The 9,949-nt window shown below is 50.0% G+C and overlaps 1 long non-coding RNA gene and 1 pseudogene across 1 annotated transcript; both read left to right on the top strand.

Moving 5' to 3' along the window:
* Positions 1-1,148: 1,148 nt before the first annotated feature.
* Positions 1,149-2,869, top strand: LOC120689184 (annotated as a pseudogene).
* Positions 2,870-7,196: 4,327 nt separating this feature from the next.
* On the top strand, positions 7,197-8,426 carry LOC120693451. The gene is made up of 3 exons (XR_005682992.1): positions 7,197-7,561; positions 7,638-8,052; positions 8,139-8,426. It is a non-coding gene; the product is annotated as an uncharacterized LOC120693451 (long non-coding RNA).
* The last annotated feature ends 1,523 nt before the right edge of the window (positions 8,427-9,949 follow it).

The following is a 9,949-nucleotide window of genomic DNA, read 5'->3' as shown; positions in this document are numbered from 1 at the left end:
CGGTGGCGGCTACCGCCCTCCTCTTCTCTTGCCCCTCTCAACTCCCACCCCCGCAAACTATAGGTCGCCGGTCACCCCTATCCTTCGCCGACTGCTTGTTGCATATCCACCTCCCTTGAGCCTCGATCCACCTCGACGACGGCCTTCCGTGCATCCCTAGCTGATTCTTCCCCCCAACCTTTTGCCTGCCCCTCCGCCACCTTTTGTGTCGGAGGCGCAACCAAGGTGCGCTGCCACCTCTCTGGCCTCATCTCTCCCACCCCAAAATGTTCAGCTTCACCTGCCCCTGCCAGTTCGGCTTCACCCGCCCTGTTCCTAGGGCTGGGGCAACAGTCGGGGTGTACCGGGTCTAGCACAGGGACTCGGTGCTCTGTCGTCATGTTTTAGCTAGTAGATGTACAGCTGGTGGTCCACCCCAATCTGCATTGTGGTGATACTCCTCCCCCGTGGCTATCGTTTGCGGTGGCGGCATCCCGAGAGCGTCCTCCTTTTTGAAGGCGTCATTCATTCTTCTATTTTCCTCTTCTCTGGTGTGTTTTCTAAGTGAAAACTTTGACCTTGTTAGTCGAACGATGATGGCACGTGGTGTCGCCCTCTTCCTTGAGACATCATCCTGGAAGTTCTGCTGGATGTCAGAACCATCACTTCGGGGATCATTGTTGTCGGCTCCAGAAATGGCTAAGTGCTAAATTCTACTCATAGTCGTATGTCGTGTGTCATGATAAGATGCGGTCTAGCACACAATGACTAAGATTTATATATTGCTTGAGCCCAGGTGCTCGAATGTTTGGGTGAGTTACAAGCTCACGGGTGACAAGTGGGGTAAGACCCAAGAAAGCTTAGAACCTGAGTCTAAAATCCTCCTTTCCGGATCCCTTTCCTACATGGAGGACCGTCCCTTTTATAGTTCAAGGAAGGCCCCTTTGCAAGGAAATGAGAGAGAGAGAGAGAGGGACAGCCAACTCTATCGACCGGGACCATCAACCTTGTCAGTCAGGGTCCACGGGTGGCCACCGCCCATATCCTTTATCGCAGAGTGGTCATTTCGTCCGTGCTGAACGGGCGTGCGTCGGTCTGTTCGGGTGCGTCGGTCCGTTCGGAATGGCTAACTCGACCCATCCCCGACATTGCCCTGTCTATTCATCATGATGGAGGTGTGCCTCCGCTGTGATGATGACGATGTGCCCCGTCCACTCGCTAGGGCGAGGTAGGTGAAATAGTGTCCTCTATCGCAACAGGCACTTTGACCAACCCGCGGGTAAAATTCCGTACCTGTACCCATGGGTAAAATTTTAAACACATACCCTCACTCATCAGGTCGGGTACCTAGCCCGCAAATACCCACACCCGCATTAAAATTGCCACCCCTAGGTTTGAGTGTGTTTCTTCCCTTATTGTTCTTGCTGTTCTTTTCAGTGTTAGGTCGCCTGCTACTAGATTGGTGGTACTTTGTAACAGTCTTAATAGCCATTTGAAACGGTTGTATTGCTTTTCTCTTCATAAAATATGTGCTAAAAGCATCTCCAAGAGTCCAGCTAAATTGATTTGTTTAGGGAAAAAATAAAAAAACGCTGATAAAAACTGGATCCAACAGCCTCTCTTTCTTCCTCACTTTTGTATCCTGCTGGTCATCCCGTCCCATTGGCTGTCTATCTCTGCTGAGTGTCTGGGCTCGCCATATTGGTCCTCCTGCCCGTGTGCCTCTTTCCTGCGCCTCCTGTGTGCCACCCCACCGTCGCGCCACTCCTCTTCCATAGTGCTCTTCCGCCATCGTGCCGCCTCGCCATCGCGCCGCTCTTGGCGTCTTGGCGTCCGGCATCGATTCGGCGGCGGCGTCCTGGCATCCGGGCATCGAAATTTTCACTGGTGGCATCATGCTCCCGCTCCACAACTGCCAAGAGGCGCCCCCCAACGGTGACGGTGCCCCTAAAGGCGACGCCGAACCGCGACCGATGCCAAGGATGCGGACTCTGCGGCGCTCCTGCGACCAGACGTAAAGCGAAAGGCGAGGACGGCGCGATGCCACTCATGGAGTCTGGCATCACGCCGAAGCTAGACCTCCCCGCGGTCACTTTCAAGTGGAAGGACATCTTCAAGGCGGGCGATGGCGAGGCCAAAGACCACAAGAAGGTGGATCGCCGCGCGAGCAGCGTCAGCGGCGCAGCAACGGGCTCCTTGAGCACGGCCAAGCCAGCAAATCCGAATCCCTATGCCAGCGCCTGCTCCAGTGGGCGTGCCAACACCAATGCCAGTGCTACAAGCCCCCCCCCAGCCCCGCGCAAGGTGAGCAGCGCCCCATGCACCCATAATAACTCTCGCAGAGAGTCCTTGCGACCTGCGCCGGCCATTCACGCCACCGCCCCCACTGCGACAGCAGCAGCAGCAGCACCACCACCACCATCTCCGCCCCCACGCAATGTTGTTACCCACTCCTATCACCATCCGCCGTCATCCATGTTGAGGAGGTTGGTGCCTGGACAGGGCCGAAACAACAACACCGCCGGAGGCGTCGAACTCCGGCGGTGGCATCCAGGCGATTTCGCGGCGGCCAGAGCCCAGGTCAATGTGTTCGGCCGAAGAGGAGAAAAAAAAATCGTTCGATTGCAAGTGATTTGAAAATGCTGAGTTAAGATATGCAGAATCTGTTGATTTTCTCACATCCCACACTATAGTATGTCTTCTATTTTTCTGATAGATCTTGTAAAACTCTAAATTTGGTTAGGATAATACATAACTCTAAATTTGACTAGAATTATACCTAATCTGTTGGAGATGCTAAACACGTTCTCAAAAAAAGTTCTTACACACCCAGTATGGCTAACGGGTCCTCTGTTTTTCTGTTGCGGACCCTTTAACTTGCTGTGGGTTGTTTGAGACTCTTTTGTCTCTGAGTTTTTTTTGTTTTTTTTATTATTTTTTTTCAATTTATCAAAAATATATATCAAATTTTTTTTTGCAAAATTGTCACCATGCCGCCGGTTCATTTGGCGGTAAGGAGATACCGCCAGATGAACCGGCGGTAGGAGCTGTGGCCCCCGGTTGACAGCCTATCGCCATTTGAACTGGCGGTAGCAGGCCAGGCCAGCGGGCCGTGGTGGGCCGGGAACGTACCGCCAGTTGAACCGGCGGTAGGTGGCGCTTACCGCCAGATGAGCCGGCGGTAAGTACCTACTGCCGGACCAACCGGCGGTAAGGCCCCCCATTAATCCGGCCGGCTCCTCAAGCGCCGCCGCTACCCGCTCAGTCCCCCGCGCCGCCGCTCGCGCTCGCCGCCGCCCGCGCTCGCTCTCCCGCGCCGCCGCCCGCCCGCTCCGCTGCCCGCACCGCGCCTGGTCAGAGCCACGCCCCGACCGGAGCGCGGCGGCCTGCGCCCGGCCCCCGCGCGCCGTGGGTTGGCCGGTCGGCGCTCCCCCGACCGAGCGATCGCCACCCTTCGCTCGCGCGTCCGGCCGTGCGCGCTGTCAGGTATATTTTACGATTTAGTTTTGTTAAAAATAATTAGTAAATTAGTATTAGTAATATTAGTGATTTAGATATAGTTTTAGATGTAGAAATAGTTCTAATAAATATTAGTGATTTAGAAGTAATTATTTTTAATATAAAATCATAGAACAGGAAATTGAAAATATTAGTTTACATACGAATATAATTTCATATATAAATATTAATGAGTTCAAACAGACATATTAGTCTCATAAAAATATTATTAATTGATATTATATTACATAGAAAACCTACGAATATATGTCATTGATAGAAATTGTAGAGAAACAATTAAGATAGATGTAAAAATAGGAGAAATATTTATTAGCGTTGATTAAATTCTAAGGACGAGTAATTATTGTCGTAAATATTGGCAGGCATGTCAGATGATTTGTATTTTCAAGTGTTCTATGGGTCAGGAGAAGTTAGATATGGTCCTGAAGGGGTAAATTTGTCAGAGTTTAGCTCGATCACAAAAAAATACCCCGAGCTAGAGAGAGGACTTGGATTTCAATATCCAGTTGGCTATTTAAAGCTTTCGGTCTTAGTCGAGATGAACATGAGATCTCTGTCATGGCAGTGGTCTGAAGGGAACCAGTATTTTGGGAGCTATTGCCGCTTGAAGGGACGCAAAACTGGAGGAACTATGTCAATATAAGTAGTAGCCGAGGCTTACCGCTTGTGTTATTTGTTCAAGCATTCGAGAAGATTAGTTTTAGAACTGAAGCGGGCGGGGATCATGAAGGGCAGGGAGATATAGTATCGAAAGAAACCGAGACGATGCATGAACCTCATGAAGAAGGTGGTGAACTCGAGATTTTAGAAGATGATAGATATGCTGCACACGAACCTCATCAAGCAATTGGTCAGGCTGATGAAGGGGAAAATATTCCAGAGATAGTTGAAGAGTTTTAGAGGGAGGGTGAACAACAGCACAATGCAATGAATGATGACTCCTCGGATGATGATGATGATGACGACGAAGATTATCATGTCCCACACAACTGGTCCGGGTATGATTTTTCAAAATTAAGTGTAAATGAAGGTGAAGCGGTCCCTTGGGAGTATAGGCAAAATGAGGTATGCATCGGTTCAGTGTATGCCAACAGTGACAACATGAAGGAAGCTATAAAATGTTGGTCGACTCTCTCTTTGCAAAGACAGTTCAAAGTTGTCAAGAGCAGTCCGAGAACATATGACGTGCGTTGTGTGAGAAGCAAATGTCCTTTCAGGGTGTATGCTTCTATGGGCAAGTGGCAGGATTTCTGGGAGGTCAAAAAAATTGTGGAGCACACATGCCTACTTGAGCAATTAGAACCACAGCACCGCAACCTCAGTGCAGGTTTCATAGCTAACTACATGTACCCTTTGATCGTGGACAATCCTAGTTATGAACCTAAGTCAATTATTTGTGCTGTTGAGGAGGAGTTTAAATATAAAATTAGCTACAGCAAAGCTTACAGAGTGAAACAGAAAGCGCTGCAGATGAGGTGGGGGACGTATGAAGCTTCGTATCACAATATGCCGGCATTGCTGCACACCATATGTCTTAGAAATCCTGGTAGCTACTACGACTTGAAAACGTATCCATGTGCCCAGAAGCCTGGAAAGCAGGTACTCCAACAGTCATTCTTGGCCTTGGGCACTTGCATTGAGGCGTTTCCGCACTGCCGGCTAGTCATTTGCATAGATGGGGCATTTTTGACAGGAAGGTATAAAGGTACAATCCTTACAGCTGTTGCAGCTGATGGGAACAGACAATTGTTGCCTTTGGCAATTGCCTTTGTGGAGAAAGAATCAGGGGATACTTGGTATTGGTTTTTGCAGAGGTGAAGCAGATGATTGTCAAAGATGTAGAGAACGTGTGTTTGATTCATGATCGGCACAAGGGTATATTACAAGCAATCGATGACATACAGAATGGTTCTACTGAGCGTAGTAGGACTGCACTTTGGCCGGACCTAAAGAGTAGGTGGTGCATGAGGCATATGGGGGCAAACTTTCATAGCCAGTTCAAGAACAAAACCCTTATGAAGCTGTTCAAGTGGTTATGCAGCCAGAATCAGGAAAGGAAATTCAACTTCCTATGGAAAAAATTGGATGAGCTAACAAAAAAGCAAACGGCGGAGCTAGCGAAGAGATCTGTCAATACAGAGGAGGACGACCAGGTCTCACTTGAAGACGTGGCCTTGGACGGTCCGAATGTCAGGCGCAAAAGGAGAAGGGCAATTAAGACATTCTCGGAGTGGATTGAGCACGAACCAAAAGAGAAATGGGCTTTACTGTTTGATGAAGGAGGTGCTAGGTACGGTTTAATAACTACGAACCTAGCCGAGGTATACAATTGGGTGCTGCGTGGTGTAAGATCATTGCCACTTGTTGGGATCGTGGAGTTCTTCTTGTATCGCACTTGCGAGTACTTTAGGGACCGTTACGCTGTGGCACAGAAAGATATGGTCGATAATCGCAAAGTTTACGGATACAAGGTTACAGAGTATATGGAGGCAGCTTTCAAAAAGGCACATTTACATCGGGTGACTCCAGTTGGCTCTGTGGAACGTCGGTACGAGGTGATGTGTAGGGACAAAGTCCAAATGGGGGGCCGGCGTGAGAAGCATGTGCAGGAGTGTGTTCTCCGTCCTGATGCTTGTATTTGCTCATGTCATAAGAAAAAGCTGCTGCACCTGCCGTGCACACATGTCATTGCTGCCTGTTTTGAAGCTGGTGGACTACAGCCTCGTATGTATGTCTCAAATTACTTCATGAAGGAAACTATTTGGATGACTTGGAGGCATGAGATTTATGGGTTCCGCATCCTGGGAGACTTCATAACTGATCCTGAACACAATGCAACTTACATTCCGGATCCAGATCCAGAAATGTTTCAAGGGGTGGGCCGACGCAAGAAGAAACGCATTAGAAATAACATGGATCGATCGGAGGCTAGTCGAGATGTCCGCCTCTGCTCGAAGTGCCATGAGACGGGTCATACGTACAAGGATTGCACGGCATTGAGTTATGGTGGCCGCACAGATGGAGCGGGCCCATCAGAAGTTGCTCCAAATCCGGCAACGCAGGCAACGGGTCATCGTGGCCGCCGTCCGAACAACGATGGCCTTATGTGATCGATGACGATTGTCATCTGTGTCATTCGCTATTGAATCATGTTCGATGTTAAATTATGTAATATTAAGAACTAATATGTCGTAAACGGATTTCGTCTTGGCGTACGAATATTTGTTGTAATGTGTGGCGCAAACGTATGTTCAACTTTGTTGCTGTAATTGGAAATTGAAGTTATATGATATGTAATTTGTTGTGCATCATTTATTAGTTTATTACGTTATGTTTTATTTAGTATTTTATTAAGTATTTGTTGTATTACTTAATGTTATTTTGCTTAATATTGTTATTTATGTTCTGAAATTTTTTCTAATAAATCTTATTATACAGGTATGGCGCACGAGGAAGGAGGCACCCCTGAGTTGATCGATGCTCTCGTCGACAAGCGCCACCGGTCATACATGTTTGCGGTCCGTGGCATAAGCTTAGGGACGTTTCGGGCTCGTGTGCCCATGTCGATGATGTCGATACACCGTCAATGGGTTCCTAGGTACGGGTTACATTTGTCACATATTTTAATTGTTTTCGTAACCGTTTGTTCTAACTTGACGTTTCATTTTCGCGATACAGGCTACGCGCTTCAGGTCTTCTCCCGATTGCGCGACTTGTGGAGGGAGATATGGCCGACCCTGCACATCGACCTAGGGACAGAGCTCCACGGTTTCAGTTCGACATGTCCCTCCTCGCGGCACTTCTCGACCATTGGCGTCCAGAGACGCACACGTTTCACCTCCCGGTCGGTGAGATGACCCCTACTCTTCAGGACGTGGTGATGCTTCTAGGCTTGCCGTGTGCTGGACGAGCCGTGAGTGCAGAGGACGTGGGACTCTCGTGGCGCGACGACCTTTTGGCTCGGTTCGCCGGGGTTCAGCGCAACGAGCTAGCATTGCCGTACCGGCCCTTGCCTGCGAACCACGCACACGGACCGACAAAGAGGTGGCTCCTACAGTTCAGTGTGAGTACATAAATGTTGAATCTTTCCGTACTTATATTCCTACGTATTTGCATTAACGACTCGTACCATTTTGAAGGCGGACTACATGAGGGCAGACGCAGACGACTTTATGGTTGCCAGGCACTTCGAGGCCTACTTACTATGGCTGTTCGGCTGGGTCATGTTCTGTAGCTCCCAGGGTGACTTGTGCCCCCAAACAGCACATTCCTTTGGCGAGGTCGATAGCTGATGCTCCACTTCACGAGGTCCCACAGTTCAGCTGGGGTTCTGCCGTTTTGGCTGTGACTTACAGGGGTCTTTGCACGGGCGTGACGAAGGTCTCAGCAGAGGAGCCCATTTTTGTTGGGTGTCCTCTACTGTTACAGCTCTGGTCGTACGAGCGCTTTCCCGTCGGTAGGCCAGAGATGGACTTCGAGCCATACGTCCAGTTGTCCGCAGACCATGACGACGTCGACAGACCTACGATGGGTTCGTTGTGGTGCCTCAGGAGGGTATGTTATATCGTTTGTTTTACTTATTGTTACATGCCTTCACAACTGTACGATTTAGCGGTTAACATATTTTTTTCGTTATGCAGCCTTCTTGGGTTGGCGTGCAGACGAGGAAGTCATACCATAACTTCATGGGACAATTTGACGCTCTTGTGGACATGACGTGAGGTGGACTCCGTACACTGCAGCCGACATTTACGCCCGGGCACCGAGCGGTCTTTCTTCCTTATGCCTGCGAGACCATGAGTACTGGATGATGAGGAAGCCGATCCTTTACGACATCCACGTCGATGAGTACCACGTGAACCGGGTCATGAGGCAGTTCGGTCTCTACCAGCAGACCCCGGTCCCGAATGTGCACTCAGTGGAGGCCCACGTCCACAGGTACCGAATAAATAGTTATGTTAATAATTCATCTTTTTTTATAACCTACCATTTAGCATTGAATCGCTCAAGCTTTGTATTATAGGTGGACATGTCAGGGCCAGCCACCAGGCTCGCGGTGGGCCGACAAGGTCCGTCCTTACGTCGACTCTTGGGCCGCAGCCCTCGACGACATCGTTTTCGAGGATCGGCCGCATAGCGACGAGGCGTTCGCGGACTACCTACGGTGGTACATGCCGAGGACGCGCACACGTGTCGTGCACGTTCCACCAGATGCTCGGATTGAGGCCGCAAGGGTGTCCGAGACGTACCCCGTAGTTCGAGACCAGAACTTCGCAATAGCGGTACGTTTCTCTGATTGATTTTGCAGTCTACAAAACTGATTGCATATGATGTTACTACTTTCTCGGTTCAGTACGATGTCATACGAGTGCTTGAGTCCGAGGCTTCGTCGAGCATGGGCCAGTACCATGACATGACGCCCGCGCAGCACCAGAGCACGCTGCAGAAGATTGTCGACATGTGCAAGCTGTTTCGACGAGCCGTGACCTGTCATGAGGACGACACCTTCCTCCCACCTCACAGTTCGGGGCCGGTGCCTGTGCCCAGTCCATCGTCACGACGGTCTGCACCCGCAGCACAGTCAGGTCCACCGCGACCGCCACCTGACACGATGGCGACACCTTCGGGTTCTGTAGTTCGGCCCACGTACGTGCCGCGGCCGGCACATTTGTACTCGGCAGGTAAATCGTACTCTAACCTTGTGTCACTTACAATACCGTATCATGTAAAACTTTATTCATTAACTTGTACTTCTTATTCGTGTAGCGCCCGGCTTGTCGTTGTTTCCGTCGATAGATCCGTACGGCGCCAGATCTTCATCTCTTCATCGTCCAATACACGATTTAGGTACGTCTAAGACGAGTTGTTAATTTGCGATAACAAGTACATACTTAATTGAACAATGATGGATGGAGGTTTGTGAATCAGAGTACCGGCAGGTGGGAGGGACAGACGACGATGAGGAGATTCAGGAGGTGGACGACCTCGCGCAGATGGAGTGGGTGAACAAGTTCTTCTCTTCTGCACCGACGCAGGAGGTCGTCGGCACTTCACAGCTGGGGGGTGCCCCACTCGCGACGCAGGACTACAGTCAGGTGGAGCATACTCCTATTCCTGAGCAGGGTCGTCGGTCCACTCGCGAGACCATCCCGCCGGATCCACTGACGTACTCACAGCACCACACTAGGGCGGCCCAGGCTGCAGAGCGACATGGCAGGAGGAGAGGGGGCAAGCGCGGATGCATCTAGTTTATAGGTTGTAGCTTGTTAATTACTTTGTTCCGTCATACTATGTTATGTAGGCCTATGCAGACTATGATGGGATGTGTCCATTACGTACCATTATGATGAGTAGGCCGGTGCAATGTTTCGGGCGATGGTATGTGTTCGTGCAGTGAAATTATGACGATTAGGCCGGTGTCGTGCAGTGTTCCGGGCGATGGGATGTGTTG

Source organism: Panicum virgatum, chromosome 9N (assembly GCF_016808335.1).
Source record: "Panicum virgatum strain AP13 chromosome 9N, P.virgatum_v5, whole genome shotgun sequence".
NCBI lineage: Eukaryota > Viridiplantae > Streptophyta > Magnoliopsida > Poales > Poaceae > Panicum > Panicum virgatum.
This window is presented reverse-complemented; position numbering and strand designations above follow the sequence as displayed.